The 16,102-nt window shown below is 42.6% G+C and overlaps 1 protein-coding gene across 31 annotated transcripts in view; it reads left to right on the top strand.

Annotated features, from left to right (window-relative positions):
* Positions 1–16,102, top strand: part of MAGI1 (membrane associated guanylate kinase, WW and PDZ domain containing 1) — a 328,716-nt gene that overhangs the window by 189,281 nt on the left and 123,333 nt on the right. The window contains exon 1 of one of the 31 annotated variants that reach the window (XM_071756243.1): positions 13,068–13,329. The exons of the other annotated variants lie outside the window; for them this stretch is intronic. The gene's annotated coding sequence lies outside the window, so the exon portion shown is untranslated. Of the gene's footprint in view, positions 1–13,067; positions 13,330–16,102 lie in introns of those variants that run through there. 31 annotated transcript variants of the gene reach the window in all.

Raw genomic sequence — 16,102 nt, 5'->3', positions numbered from 1 at the left:
TTAAACCATTTGTTTGCCCACTTAAGGAGAGGTTGTCCACGGTCATGGTATGTGTGGAAAGACAGCGGGGGAGTGAGAGGAACAACTGAAACATATGGCCAAAGTCAGCTGTCTCTTTATTCCAATGCATCAGGGTAAGACAAGCTGTTGAACTGATGAGAAAGCTTCTTTATATATAGATATACCATATTTCAAGATGAAAACTGGGAGAAATTCAGTGCCACTGATCTTGCATATATGCTTGAAGGAAGGTGTAGCAAACTGTTAAACTGAAAGGAGGGGAAAAAAGCCTCCAAGCCCAACCTCCCCAAAGCCGTAATAGCTGCATCATTATGTAAAAGAAAACAGCCATTCCCCCACCAAAGCATCCATAAACTGGAGCCTTATCCATACTCCCAGATGCTTACTGACTTTATGATACTGTTAAGTTTAATTGTGCTGATATAATGGGTTGTATTTGCATGGAACGAGGTCTTCTCAAAATTGGGTTTGGGAAGCATGCAAGCACAAGAGATGTGTGGCAGAAATTGAGCCATGTTCATCACTGCATCTTAACTGCTAATTTTGACCTTGTGTTTCCTGAATAAAAATGTGGAAGTGGCATTTTTCCAGAACCTGTGGTCTCCTGAATGGTCAGATTGGAGAAGTTTATGTATTGCAGCTGCACTTGCTGCAATTTATGACCTTGCAGTGGCAGTTATTTTAGTTTTTAGTAAGGAACATCAGTTTATTATTTAACTTTAAGCCAAGAGTTATAATTTTGAACTTTATTTGTTGGGCTGATTTTTCCCAACACAATGTAATGAGGAGTTTTACCATTAGTTTCAGGGTGAACACATCCACTGGGTTGGAAAATCCCAATTCGCAACGAATCCAGGGCTAAGCCTGGTGCCTGCCTTCTGAAGTCTTTTATCAGCAAAGGCTTTTTGTCACCAAAACCTAATTTTCACAAGTTTTATCAGTTGTCCTACTGGGATAAATTCATCTTGCTGTCCATTCCCATCGTGTATTCAATGCATTTGCTTTGTTTTATAAGACGTGGCCACCCACAAGTGTCAAGGTACCAGTAGCATTTGATAGCATCAGATGATGCTATCACATCATTTTTAAGACACTCAAAACAAAAAATCCCCACTTTTCTCTTTCTCCCTCTTTCCCAGGAAACTCAGACACCTGCAGAGATTTCCTATCTCCAAAACAAGATAATGCCTCAGAGCCAGGAATGAAAAATCCTTAGATTTTATCACATGTTTTTAGCTACATGTAGAAATAAAGATACCAGTATGACAACCAGTGGTTAAATTATGGCTCCCTGTGAGTAACATCAAGCAGCTGTGCCCCAGCTTTACCTTTGCAGTCTCTTCTGCGTTGCCCACAATGAGAAAGCAAAAACCAGAAAGATCATTTTGTCACTGTGGCATGGTCAGAGTCACAGGTCAGGCAGCAATGTTGTTCTCAGGGCAGTGGAACAGCAGTAGAGATCAGGCTCCTGCAGCACTCAGGGATTTAAGAACATATCTTCTGGCCCCCCAAAGCTGCAGAGATTTTGTAAGGTGTATGGGAAGGTTTTTTCCCCTGAATTTTTCCTTATGGTGGTGCTTTTGTGTCTGAAAGTGTTGTTAAACGTGACCTGACATGCAAATACCAAAGGAATTTCCCTTTATGTGATATAAAGTGTAAGTAAATCTTCTGTGGAAAATACATGATGATTTTGAAACTGAAAAATGGGATTGTGGGGGAAAATGGAAAGCATGAATTCTCCTACTTCTTTGTGCATCCAAATATTGACAGCAAGACCAAAATCATAATGTATATTTTTGGCTTGTGCTGTTGGTTTGATGTGTTGTGTGCTTTTAATAAACGTTTGTGGTCCTACATCCTCATTAAATGAGCATATTATGTCCTAGCACTCAGTAGGGAAGGAAGGATTCAACTGGTACTTTATAATGGAGAAATTTGTTTGGCATCAGTTCATAAGCAAAATGGAGTTCTGCTTTTGGAAACCACTGACTAAGTGATCAACTATTGTAATGAATTTGAATAGAATAATGCAAACAAATGAAGAATCTTATTAAAGGACAAGGAAAAATTTATGCAGTCTATATTGGGATTGGGATCCCATCTCACTTAAAAGAACTCATTTTCTTTTTCTTCTCTGTTCTCCTAATGGTCCAGCTGGAGGTAGTTTTTGACTTAGATGGTATTAATATTCTGCAAAGTACTTTGGGAGTTGTGGTTCACTGAGATCATTTTTACCTACCACCAGATGTCAATTATGGTCTTTTCCTTCACATGCTGTCTGACAGAGCCATACTCTTTGATTTGGCTTTGTTGGAATGGATTAATTGCTTTTTGATTGGCTTTCAGTTGCAAATCATGCCTTGAAGTACACATTATTCTGTGTTGTACCACACAGGACTATGATGAGCAATTTTTCTAATGACAATGGTTCCCCAAATTCAGCAGCCAGGGAAACACTGATCACTGGATCACTGTGGTTGTGCACTCGTATTTTTGGAGGTTGATGGGAGTGCATTGGCCAACAGTTCTCACCAATCCTAGGACCCTCACCTGCCAATTCCTTCCTGGAATTGTGTTTCTGCATCAAGGACTCTGCTGAGTGTTTTAATTGATTTTTGTTTTGGTTTTTTTTTTCTTCTTACCTGTCCAAAGTGATTGTTACTGTCAGAGATCTGCACCTCTCTCAGTCCTGGTTCAGTCTGAGTGTCTGTATGTATAAATATAATATTAGGGATTTATTATTCCATTATTTTGAAAGATTCTTGAAAATGTTTCTAGGAAGTCTGTAGCTCTCCACTTTTCATTCTCTGGGTGAAGCATTCCCCTTTATTACCATAAGAAAAATCTTTAGCTCTTCTCCATTACTGTGTCATTTAGTCATTACAGGCAGATGAGTTTATCTTCTAAAAAGTGCCTTAAAAATGTTAAAGTGATAGCAGTACAATTTAAAACCCTTTTGACACTGTCTGTTGCACTAGAGTATTAAATCTTGCCTTCACGTGTGGATGAAAATCAAATAAAGCTTTCACTTGCCTGACAATTGTTGCAAAATATAAAAAAATATGCTTTCACATAGCAATGTCTGTGTCATCTCGGTGAAGTTCAAAGAGCAAACCCTTTTATGCACATAGACAATATGTTCTTTTGAGCTCCATCACTGTTTCCCAGACTTTTTTTTGCAAAAAAGTAACAAAGGATTTTATAGTTACCATGCTAGTTACCACACTGTCACTTCCTCAGTCATGTTTTGGAAAAGAAAACTCCATTATCAAAGAAGCCAAAACTTCTTAACTGATGGATCAGAAACTGGGAAGCCTGGAAAGTTTCGGGTTTTTTCGTTTTTGGGTTTTTTTTCCCTTCTGTGCATGATGGTGTAGCTGACATCTGCTTGGTGCCATTTAGGAGGGAAGTAAGAACTGATGTATCTGTAGTTTCATCTCCAAGTGCCAAAGCTGTAATGAAAGCTGTACAGCAGATGAAGTTTCACAAAAGAAAGATCTCTTGCACAGACTTGAAAGCAGAGAAAAATGTCTTGGTTGAAATGCCATCATCAGGACAGCAAGTGTCCTCTGTTCATTTATTCCAGGTAGACTGAAAGCTACTAACAGTGTTAATTCTCTAATATGTGATGATGGCAAGGGGATAATAGTTGTTTGCTCTTTATTTTTTTCATATAATTTCTGACATCTGAGTTTCCGTAGGGTTATTGATGCTGTAAGCAGCCTATTCCAAGACCTACAGTTCTGTAATAATAGAGGAACAATTTCTAAGTCTGACTTGCCCTTTTAATTATCACTTCAATCATGGGTACTCAGCATTTGTAGTGGCAATTCTCAATTATTGTATTGATATACAGTAATCAAGGCATAACTAGGAATCATTGACTAGAGCAAAATCCATCACATTTACTTAGCCTTTGTGACCATTGGGAAAAAAAATCTGGTGTTTACTGAAATATTGTATCCATGATAATTAAGGTAAAACAGGATACGAAAGGATGACTTCTGATGCCAGATGAAATCTTCTCTCACCCTGCCTCCCAGAACAGAGGATGCCTACCCAGCAGTGTAATGGATATTTCATGGGGTACCTTTAAAACAAAGGGGTTGGTGAGGTTTCCCCACTCTCTGCTTCATGGGAATGAGTAGGATCTTCCTGGCCAGGGGCATGCTGAGTCTGCTCAGAGGCAGAGGGGCAGGTTTTAAATACACTATCCCTTGCCTTCTGCCTCTGCTTAGCATCCTTCTATGACCAAGGTTTTACTCTTGATTTATCTTATGCATATTAATCCCATACATCCCACCAGCCTTACTCTGGGACCTGCCTGCAGCTTTCAGCAGGACTCAGCAGACATCTGCTCTGCAGGGAGGTTTCTGGACCTGCAAGTTGGTTCCTCTGCTCCTCCCATCCCACACATGCAAAATCCTGACCAGACCATGGTTCTCATAGGGAGCACTGACCTTTCAGGAACTTCTGTTTGCAGATTCTGGGCTACAGGTTTCAAAAAATGAGGAGATCTCTTTGGTAATCAATACAATGAGCCTGGACCTGTATGTTCTTTCTCTTTTTTTCATGGCCTGAATCTGTTAGGCACATGGTAGCAACTGACTTACTGTGTATTTGTTGTAACTGGTGTGGGGCAACTGATTTATTTTTGAAAAAAATTATTATTATTACTATTATTATAATTTTTAGATTTCAGGAAGGATGTTGTCTTCCTTGAACACCATTTCATTATTTCTCCATACAGACAAGAGCCAAATGAAGGGGTCATTTCCCCCAGCAGTTATTTTGTAGTAGCTCTGTTGGGTAAAACTGATTACTCACCTGGCCAATGAACTTCCATTGCTTGTTTGATTTGAGTTGCATTGTGTGAACTGAAACAAAAAACACATCCAGACTGCTCTGGAGTGGAAGAATTCTGCTATCAGTTCAATCTGTTTTCCTTGTTGTTGTTTCCATGTAATGAAAAGACAAATATGCAAACATATTTACTTCATTAATTTTAAACAGTGCCAGAAAAAAAGGCTCTGTCTAGGGATGATGGAAAAATATTGTGAAAATTAGCTCTACATATTTTGCTTTCAGTCAACTCTGTTAATGAGGATCAAAGTGCTGCAATTTCTAAAAGTTCTCACTGCCTCTTCCCACACACTTCCATATTCCTAAAAGATGCAGTCTACTCAGTCTGAGATTGTCAGTAAAACCTATGGGGATGGGGGTTCACATACTAACAGCTGGGTACCAGCACCTCCCAGGCCTCTGAAAATTGTAGGATTAACTGTGGAGTCAGGGCAGGTTGGGCTCTCTTGGGGTGGCTGTGGGGATGGGAATGGAGCAACCCTTTTCCCACCCGTTCTCCTTGCAGGTTCTCTTCTATGGGTTGGCTGTGTGTCACTTCATCTTGGCTCTGATAAGAGAACTGCTGTGAGATGGCTGCTTAGAGGTGTGCAAACAGCTCTCTCTGCCTTGTAATTAGCAATGGGATACTTGGAGGAAGAAGGAAAAAAATTAATAATAAACAGGGTTGGTGTTTTCCATCAGTAGTTTCCAAATGAGGTCAGTCCCAAGCGAAGTCCATTAGGTGGTTGTTCTCTGAAAAGGAACTGAGGCACGGGAAGGTACACAAATTCCCCAAATCCTCAGCAGGCCAGGGGCAGAGCTGCCACACCAGAGCCATCAGACACAGACAGAGGTGCTCACACTGTTTCCTCTGGCAGGAAGGCATTTCCATTTTAAGCAGGAACATAGTTACAGAAGGATGTTGAGTCAGCTTAAAGATCACGCTGAGATAATTTACCTTTATTAGCACTGATAACACTTAAAATTCTAAATATGTTTAGGGGAGGGGACTTGTGACTGTAATTTACATTGCTGTGTGGCTTTTTCTCAGTTCAGATGCAAGGCTTATTAGTTTCATGTTCTGTTATCTATTTCACTTCCCAGTTGCTGTTCATTAAAAGACCGCAGCATTTGGACATAAAACATTGTGTGAACTTTTCTGGGTTCATTGCCAGATCTCTGGTGTTCAGACTGTTAGACAAGGCTTGTTAGAGTTTTGTTTTTAAATGTAAATGCTATGTAGCTGTTTATAAATCTGACACAAAAATCCTGCACCATGGGCATAGCTCTGGTCTAATTTAATCCTACTGGAAAGCTGGCAGGTTTGTTTTGGCCCTGCTGTAGAGCTGTGAGCTCTTTTTACTCTGCTGAGAAGCTCTTAGCACTCTGCTGGCCCATTTTCAGTGAGACAAACCTTGCCTTGTAATTCCCAACAGTGGGGTGACTTACTGCATGCATCAACCAGACATTTCCCTGGCTTGAATGACTGACAGTGCCCATCAGAATGGGTCCTGGGTGAAGGATGGTTATTACTGAACTGCTGGTGCCTTGGAGCAGGGATCAGTCTCACTGTTTGTTTGTACAGCATTTTCCTGATAGTGGACCTGGTCTGTAGTTTGGCTATAAAACAAATCCTACCACAGGCTCTTATGGCTCTGGCTGAGCTGCTGCTACTGGTGTGGGCATCTGGCTGCAGAGCTGCAACTGCACCAGAGAAGGGACAAAGGCACAGGCTGGCTCACATTTGGAAAATGAGACAACAGAAACAGCCTGGTTTGGGTGCCAGAAATTGTCCTCTTTTGCATTTCTTGAAACTTCACATTTGTTAGAACTGCTCATGTGTTCCACTGGCTGAGTCTTGTCCCCTGCCTTTCTTGGGACACTTGTGAACTGATCTGGCTGGCAGTGTGTAGCAGCTACCAGCCTTCTCTCCTCTTGTTCTTGCTTCTAATAACCCTCTTGGGTATGGCTGCTGATACAAAGTACTGTGCTTTGTTGATGTTTTTTGGTGAGGGTTTTATTTTTTTTGTACTAACAGGGAGATGATTTTCTTGAAAAGCACACAGCAATTTGTTTAATTTTTAACTAAAATTCAAAATCAATGCATTTCTCTCTCCGGATATGGTTTAATGGGAGGCCTGTAATGGGCTGCTCTGTGGCATTGATCATTGCAGTTTCCTGCAGTGAAGCTGGGGTGCATTTGTATTCAGGCAGAGAACTTCCAGGTGCAAGGGGAGATTTCAGGCTGATCCAACCTGCATTATAAGCAGCAGGCCCTGTGTGCATCCCTCCTGCCCACACCTCACTTGTGCATTCTCCAGGGCTCCTGGGGTCACTGGACTGGAAAGCATGGTCAAGGCTTCCCAGCAGAGACATGGTCCAGGATAACAGCATTCAGGAGCTGTGAGTCCAAATCTCATCACTGACCTTGCTTGATTTTAGGAAAATAGCCTCCCCTCCTCTGTGTCCATTTGTGTTGGTCCTTTGTTAACAAGTAGAAATGCTGTTTGGTTCTCCAGTAAAATGTATTGAATTCCAAAGAGTCAGTGCTCTATTTAAGGGCTTGCTACTTGTTATTTCACCAAAGGGTAAACAAAAAGAATGAGCTATTTAGTGCTGATGTTTGGCAGCAGAATTGAAAAAAAATTACCTTTAGGTTGATACAACAAAGGTAAGAATAAACATGTACTGCATGATTCTAACTAATAGAAATTAGAGATGTGGGTTTCTCATCCTCAGCCTGAGCTCTTCTGTGTTTCTACTAACAAGAATAGCTTCCATAACAATATTATTTGAAGACAGAATTAAAAGGGCCAGTTGCAGGTGGGTCATCAGTCAATCTGCAGTAACATGAGCTGGGTGGTCAGCCCCTGAGCAGTTCAGGTGTGCTGAGCTGCAGTGGCTGATAGCCAGCTGGGTTAGGTAGCCATGGATGCTGGGGGTAATCCACATCCCCAGCAAAGAGAGGGGAGTTAGCAGCCTGCTGGGGCACACAGGCAGGTTCAAGGTAGCTCTGTGGAGCAATAGGACACATCATCTGAACTAGTGATGGGATGTATCTCATGATATGTGCTGTTTTGGTGCATAATTCACAGGTTTGCAAAGCTTAGTTACTGGCAGTGGCATATAAAAGTCTGGATGTATTGAGCCAAGGCAATGCCTAAACCTCATATAAAAGTCTGGATGTATTGAGCCAAGGCAATTCCTAAACCTGTCTTGGAAACCATCACCTTTACAAGGACCTGGTGAGCAGGGTGTGAAATTGTAGGAGGCAGCTGGGAATCAGGACCTGAGGAAGGTAAAGACCAGTAAAGGATCTGGGAAAGCAAATTTGTCTGTGCTCAGGGCAGTGTCCAAATTCAGGTGTGACAGATGTCAAAATCCCTTGCTTGTGAAGCCCCAGTGTTTATGGGGAGGGAGCTGGCTCTCCCTTTGTAGGGCTGAGCTGATCTCCCAGTGGCTGTGGTCACTGAGATCCAAAAGGGCAGAGTATGCTGCAACTGGATCACCAGATTGCAAGCTTTTTAATTATTATTTTTGTTGTTGTTGTTCAATGCACCTTGTGCAGAGGAGTAGGTTGCTGGCAGGTGTCCTTTACCTCCAACAAACATCATGCTATCTAAAATGAATGGGATTTTAGAGCTGGTCTGAATGGACACCTTGTCCTGGCAGACAGAGAAGCTGTGATCTAGATTGCACTGGCTGTAGTTTCAGTCTAGCTTCCTACACCCCAACTTTGCAGTGGTCATTAAAGAGTTGAAAATGGAATAAATTGTATCAAGTGGATCCATGTGATGTCACCTGGATGCATTTCTGAGTCCATTTTAATATCAGGAGACACGAGGAAGGGGCCATTCCCATGGGTCCATGGATGGAGGAGCTTCTACTGTGTAATCAAGTGAATTGTGGCTGTCACTTTCTAAAATGCTTGTTTTACTCTTCTGTTTGTTTATTTTCAAAGAAAACATGATGATGGGGGAGGAGTGAGGACAGCTATGGATTCCTCCTGTGTTTGTCAGCTCATGGCTTTCTAAAAATGTCAGACTTAAATGTTGATGTTTTAGTATTGCAGAAAAAATTGGATCCTGATCATTTTGTCTCCCCTTAGATTTTGCAACACCTAATTTTGATTTTAAATGATCTTCTTAGGCCAGTAAAGAGCTACTGAGGGCCATAATTAGAGCTGCAGGGAATCTGCACAGCTCTCTGGGCAGGCACCAGCAGGAGGGAGGTTGTTGGTGTGGATGGTGCAATGTCCCTATGTCCTGCCAGACCATAGAGCCAGCTGTAGTTTTCCAATCCTTGAACACCGAATCAATGTTAGGGAAATGGCAAAGGGCACAGGAAAGGCCAAACCTCTCCCTGCCAGCAGGAGCATTTGTCCCCCTGGTGTCTCGAGGAGTCCAGCAAATGGTCTCTTGTCTCCATGCCCTTTGCTCTCATGAACATTTCCAGTGTTTCCATCTTTTTCTGTCCCAAACCAGCATTCCTCTGCTTAGGGCTCAGCTCTTTTGAAGAGAAACCAGTTGGCCATGGTCCATCACCCGTGGCTGTCTCAGCCCAGGTGCTTTGTACCCTCACACCCCTATAAATCCCTGTGGCTGCACTGACATCAGGACCACTCCCACCTCTGAACTCAATGGCATCTCTTTACATCTGGGTATCAGTTTCTCTGTGAAGCACTGTTAACATCCCCATACATGTCACTGGCAGCCAACACACCTTCAGAGGTGCCTCAGCTGAGTGCAATGTGAGTTGCCCTCCAGCTAAGCAGAACAAAAGCTTGTGTGTTAACAATATAAATGCCTGCATGCAACCAGGGTAGATGAAATCAGGCTTACTTTTTATCAGTCTTCAGGGGTTTCATGTGCTGGGGCTATTTGTTTATAGCAGAGGCCAGGTTGTGCCAGAATCTATTAAGCACTGCAAAACTAATCAACTTTTTTTTTTTTTTTTTTTTTTTTTTTTTTTTTTTTTTTTTTTTTTTTTTTTTTCTTTCTCATTCCTAATTCGAGAAAAAGACTCTGTGGCAGGGAAGCAAATTTGAAAGAATACTTTGCAGAGCATCTCTGCAGTCTGAGCAAGGCTGGGATGCAGCAATAAACACTGATAAAACTGTGAAAGATCCTTCTGGCATCATTTACTCGCATCTATAAATGTAAGAACTAAATGGTGTCTCTTGTGTGCTACTTTCTTACTCTTACTCTTGCCCTTACTCTTCAGGGCACCCTCTATCTCCTAAGGGTGAAAAGGGGATTTTCAGGTGTATGTAAATAAAGCATCTCATGATTTGCTTGTTTGTTGTATACTGGTGAAATATTAGTTATTGACCACTTGAGAGAAACACATCTCTGATTCAGTACAGCAAGCACTGTTTCCTTTAATAGAAAGTTGTTTCTTTTTTCAGCAGGAAGGTTGTCTTCTTGCTGTTTTGTGATTATTAGAAGTGTTGTTTACCATGCATCAGCTGAAGTCTGCTTTACTGTGATACTGTAGAGTATATCTTTAAAAGATGATTTTTTTATTATACAAATAGATGGGGGTGCTTCAGGGATGCGGAGCATCAGTGCTTCTGAGATCTCTAGAGAGAAAGTCCTCAAAGGATTTTTGAAAAATAGATTGCATTCCCTCAACAAAGGAACAATTACTTAAAAATCAGTTTATCCTGCTTCAAATTATTTATAAGAAATACTAAGTTGAATTGTAGTAGTGTTCTAAGCTGTCTTTTAGAATAGTAAAGAACAGACTTTCATTTTCACCTATTCAAAGTGATGAATTGGACCCTTTTATTCCCTGATGTCCCACTTCCTGCTGCCATCAAGGATAATGACAAACTCCTTTTGACTAAAATGGGAGAACGGTTTGGCCTTTTATCAACGCTAAATTCTAATTAATTACCTGAAAATGAGGCACTTTGCATTGCAGGTATCACACCTACCCCGCATATTTTTGCATTGTGCATACTCAGTCTTTTGTTCCTGCTTGAATTTTCAGCAGCTTTGTCCCTGGGCTCTGGACACCTGGAGGCTCCCTCTGAGAATACCAAGCAGTGGATCTTGCTGAAGGGGTGGAGGAAGATGAGGGTGCTGAGTGTTGCCAGCTGTGATCTGATCACCAGGGGAGGCACTGGGGGTGCAGCATCCTTCACCTCTCCCGTAGTCTTGTCGACTGGGCACATATTTGCCAAACCAACCAGAAGGGAAGTGTTTTATGGCTTCCCCAGTATTAAAGCTCTCAGGTGGATGTGCTTGGCTCTACCCAAGCTGTGTAGAGCTCTCAGGGTGCTTCTGTGGCTTCTTGTGCATTTCTGTGAGCAGCAGGTTGGCTGGCAATATAGACTGCCCTTAGGCTGCATCCCGGGTCATGCTTCCATATGGGATGAGGGACAGTGATGTGCAGAGCTTATTAAATACTCTGTAATGCAATCCCGAAGTGACCTCAATCCTGTTGCCTGCTTCCTCTCACCTTTCAGGCAAGAGAGGTAATGAGGGAGCAGAGATGAGGGAAGTGGTAGCAGCAAACCTTGGTCAGGAGCAAATTAAAGATAACAGCTTACTGCTGACACTGGAAATTGCAGGCAGCAAAGGAACAGCTTTGCCTTTCAGGATTGCTGAAGGCTCTGCTCCTTCCCTGCCCCTCCAGTTCATGTTTTTGTACTTTATTTCTTCCATCAAGTATGAAAGTCATTTATAGCAAATTCCAAGAGTTTTCCACACTTCAGTCTTACCTTTGTTGAGACGTTTCTTGCAACCTACAGACACATTCAGACAGTGGTCCTAATTAAAGCTTCGTTTGCTCTTGGATATTGCCAGCCTTACAACCATTATGAAGCTGGGAATGGCATAGGAAACATGAGGTTTGTTTGGGTTTTCTTTCTTATTCTTTTTTTCCTGCCTCTACCTTTTATTATCTTTTCTCTTTTCTTAAGCCGCTGAGGAATTTCGGGAGTTAGTTCAAACTTTTCTTTCAGAGCCATAAAAACATTGAGCTCCTTTCCCTTTCTAGAAGAGGAAGAAGGTTTTATGGAGTTTTATGTTTGTGTGGTTTGTGTGTGATGGCTCCAGGAGCCAGGATTTTAAGCCAACTACACAACTGGGTGATGTTATGCCACAATGTGTTCCTATTTAACCCCTTTTTGCCTAAACCTCTGTTTTTTAAGCATCAAGTACCTTATCAGTGTTTACCTTTGGTTTCTGTAGATGGCTCCTAGCTAAGTGTAAATGCTGACAAGAAGTAGTTGGGCATCACCAAATCAGGCAACTCTTCCAGTGACCTGTGCTACTTTGTGAAGGGAAAGTTTAGGAAACTGTGTTTATAGGAGACAATATGTATGTGTGTATTTATATATTTGCATCTTGTGTTGGAAGGGAGGAATGAAGAGCACTGTTAGTCCTAAAGATGCGTTGGGGAGCAGGAGGGAGAGAGAAGGGCTCAGTCCTTCTCCATTGTGCAAAGACAGAAAAATCAAATTACTTTTATAAACATTGCTTCTTCAACACTGTGGATCCCACTCGTGGGTTTACTTAGGATCCTCTTGTGCTGTGTTCACTGGGTTTTCTCCCCAGTCTCAAGGATGGCAGACACTGCATGTCTCCTGCCACCTCACTGGAGCTTTATTGCAGTGTGTGTGTGTTTAACTTGACATGCATATTTTAAGATGGTTTATGGTGGAGAAAGGAGGAGGGGAAAAGGGCTTGTCACATTTTCATTTTTAAACAACAAAACTGAAAATCCTTGGATTTGTACAGAGCAGGGATGCACAGGCTATGGTCATCATCTCCAGGACAGCACCAGGCTGCATCCAGGGGCTGTGCCTGACGTTTTGTGCATCTTGAAAGGCTGGGTGACATTTCAGAGTGACACTTCATTTTCAGAGCTAAGTTGATTAGCGAGATAGTGCCCATCTTCAGACCTTTGCATTTGGTTTTGTTTGAGTTTTTCTTCTCAAAGGGGGCGGGAAGGAGAGGGAATAAAAAACGAAAGGGGAGCGGGGGGGTGGAGGGGAGAAAAAAATCAGGCTTTTTGCTTTTAAAGTGAACCCATTCTTAGGCATTGCCTTTTCACCCCCATCTCAGTGCCTGGTTTGGGTGAAGGGAGAGGTCTGTGCCGGTGCTGTTGATTGTCAGCATCATGTGGCTTGCGCGGTGGGTTCCGAGCGAGCCGTGTTTATCCAGGGCCATGTGGAGGTGGGCGGGTGCCTTCCCGGGGACAGGGGGGGACAGGAGAAGCCAGACTCGCACAACAGCCACGCTGTGAATAGCCCACATTGACTGAACTGTCTAACCGGACTAATTTGCTGTGCCTGTGGGCTTGATAAAAGAAGCAGCTGCTGGTAAGGACTTGCTCAGATGCATGTAGATGAGACTGTGGACTGCCAGAAGGATCCAAGCAGATTTTTTTTATTCTTCCGTGCTGCGTTACTTCTGGAATCCCTACCTTCGGCTCCCGGGAAGTTCCACTGATCAGGTAAACTATTTTAGTTCTTCCCTGCCTTTCGTGCTTGCCGGCCGGGCTGTGCTGCTGGGGTGGCAGGAACAGCTCCCTTTGGAGCAGCCACACATTTTCCCTGCTCCCTGCAAGCTGGCAGTCGTGAGGCTTTGAAAATTGTGCAGCCATGTTACACAGCCACAATTATTTCCCTTCCTCCCCCTCGCCTCTCCATTTAATTTTGCCGTGATCTAAATAAGGGCTAAGTCTTGGTATTTCTCGTTTGCATCTGTCGATGCACCAGCCAGCCATGTTTTTCGTGTGATTATGTACACTGTGTGGGGGTCTTGCTGGGAATGCAGAGATGTTCGTTGTCCTTTCGGTGTCAGGCCCTTTACATCTTCTCGTGGGGATTTAAAAAAAAAAAAAAAAAAAAAAGAAAATCGGAAAATATCTGTAGCATGCTGTAGGGATTTTTGTGAGCGCTGGGGAAAGGGCTCATTTGAAAGCAGGGAGAAGATGAGAGCTGAAGCTGATGGCTCCTTATCCCTTCATCCACAAAATTTGATTGTTTGTATTAAAATAGTTGTTGCCCCATATTACCCCCCCATCCCACCCTGTCCCCCAAACCCCCAGTCCCTACCCCTTCCCACATTCACATCTTTTTTTTGAAGTGTTGATTGAATAAAGCTATGGCTCAGCTGGAGAAAACGAAGAGGAAAAAAGAATAAAAAGGATGGCCTTTTGTGTTGAGATCTTTTGTGCGGCTCACCCACCCCCCTACAGCTTCCCGGGGTAGTACCAGCAGCCTTCAGTTTAACTGGCTGCTGCCTACAAAAACAGCCTTGCAGAATTTGGGGGAGGGAAGAGTGGGAGCTCAGATGTGTCTGCTTGCAGTGTTGAGAGATGTTAAATGGGATTGAGAAGCCTCAGACTGGAAAATGCTGCACAATTTAACGGGAAGGGTATTACCTGCAGGGATTAGCAGTATTTACTGACAAGCTCTTCTCTTCCTGCTTCTTCACACTTGCTGTGTAGTAGCTGTTTGGTTTCTGCAGCAAGAGCTTGGGTGCTTTGGAGCACAGTGGTGATTTTACCTGACACGTTTAAAAAAAAATGCCCTGTTGCCTTAAAACCTGAGTTGTTTCATTTCTGCTGAAAGGAGGTGTTGGTGTTGTGTTCTCCCTCCCTGCAAGACGTGTTAATCAGCAGGTTACATCTTGTGAACTCCAGCGAGTGAGTTTCTAATTCACTCTCTGTGAATATTTTACCATTTTCCCACACTTGAAGTGCTCCCATCCCAAATCTATCGTAGTGAAATCCTTCCTGTAGCTACTGCTGCTTTTGGGGTCAAGGATGGTTTGGTGTTGTGGGATTGATGATTCCTGTGGTGTGTTACTGGAGGTCCTGCGTCTCTGAAACAGCCCTGGCATCCCCTTTTGCAAAGAATTGTCTTAGTGAGAAAAGGTTATTTTATCCCTAGATAGAGAGAAAGCTTGACTAAATAGGGGACTTTAAAGTGGTCCTTGCTTGCAGTGAAGAGTGGAGCTTCTCTTTCATGTTAGATCTTTTTAGAGTTTGCTGTTGTACAGACCTAAGGGAGCACAATACCTTGAGGTCAGAGCACTTGATGCAGCGGTGCTTGTGTTGCTCTGCTTTCCCTGGATCTCAAGCCCCCTCATCTGTGCTCATCCAGAATATGTTAATATATTAATTGGGCTTCACAGCATCTTACAGGCTGATTGTTGCTGTTTCCCCCAAAATCATAACTGAGAACACTACAAACAGCAGTGTGCCCATAGGCCTGTTGGAGTTGGTAGGTGTGTCCAAGACCTGATTTTCCATGGCTTCCTGTAAAGACTGTAAGTTTTTGCAAGTGTTTAGCTTTGGGCACGTTATCTTCTGTCTCTCTACAAAAATGGAGTTGCCATCAAACAAATGTTTTCCAGAGGTTCAGAGTCCAGAGGTTTCCTGGAGGGATCTGAACCCTAACTCAGCAGCTTGAGCTTTGTTGTTGTCCCAAGATGCTGCTGCCTGATTAATCCCTTTTCCTGTGGGATATGGGCTGAGCAGAGATTGGCTATTGTTGATGTGAATTGTGGAGTGAATGAGCACATCATCTGTTGCTTTTACTGGGATGCACTGTAAAATACTCATACAGGCAGTTCAAATAAGTTGAAAGAAGATAAATCTAAAGGAGTGAAGATGCTAAAAATTGTGAATCTTCAAGTTGCATGTGGTCTGTCTCACCAGAGGGGGATGTTTGGTGGGGATTCTGATGCCTCTAGTAGGATCAGTACATGCAAACATATGTCTGACAGTTGTCACTGGGGTCAGAAGAATTCAACTAACAATTTAGTAAACAACAGCAGCAACCAATATGTGGGACAGAAATCTCCTTTTAAACTCATTATTTTGGGGTAAATTTCCAACGATAATTTTAATTGCCTGGTTTTTAACCTTTGTTTTTCTCCAGGATAAATGCAAGGGAGCCTAGAAAGGAAAATTGAGATGCACTGCACACAGAATACTGCCAACCAAAAGCATAAAATATAAAACTGCTGAAAATGAAAATAGACTTCTTTATCATCTGCCTTGCAGGCATTATTAGAACTAGGGACCAGATTTCAGACAGAGGAGTGATCTTCAACTTGACAGTGTCCCTTTTAAGCCTTCATTGGTTTGCTTGCCAGCAACTGGTATCTGGGTAGATACATGATTGGAAAAGCACAGTTTGCAATATGAGGTGCTGTTTTTAAGCTGTCCTTTCACAGTGTATTTAAAACACTTGTCATCATGTGTCTCCTGAGGT

The sequence above is a fragment of the Heliangelus exortis genome, chromosome 12 (genome assembly GCF_036169615.1).
Source record: "Heliangelus exortis chromosome 12, bHelExo1.hap1, whole genome shotgun sequence".
NCBI classification, from domain to species: Eukaryota; Metazoa; Chordata; class Aves; order Apodiformes; family Trochilidae; genus Heliangelus; species Heliangelus exortis.
This window is presented reverse-complemented; position numbering and strand designations above follow the sequence as displayed.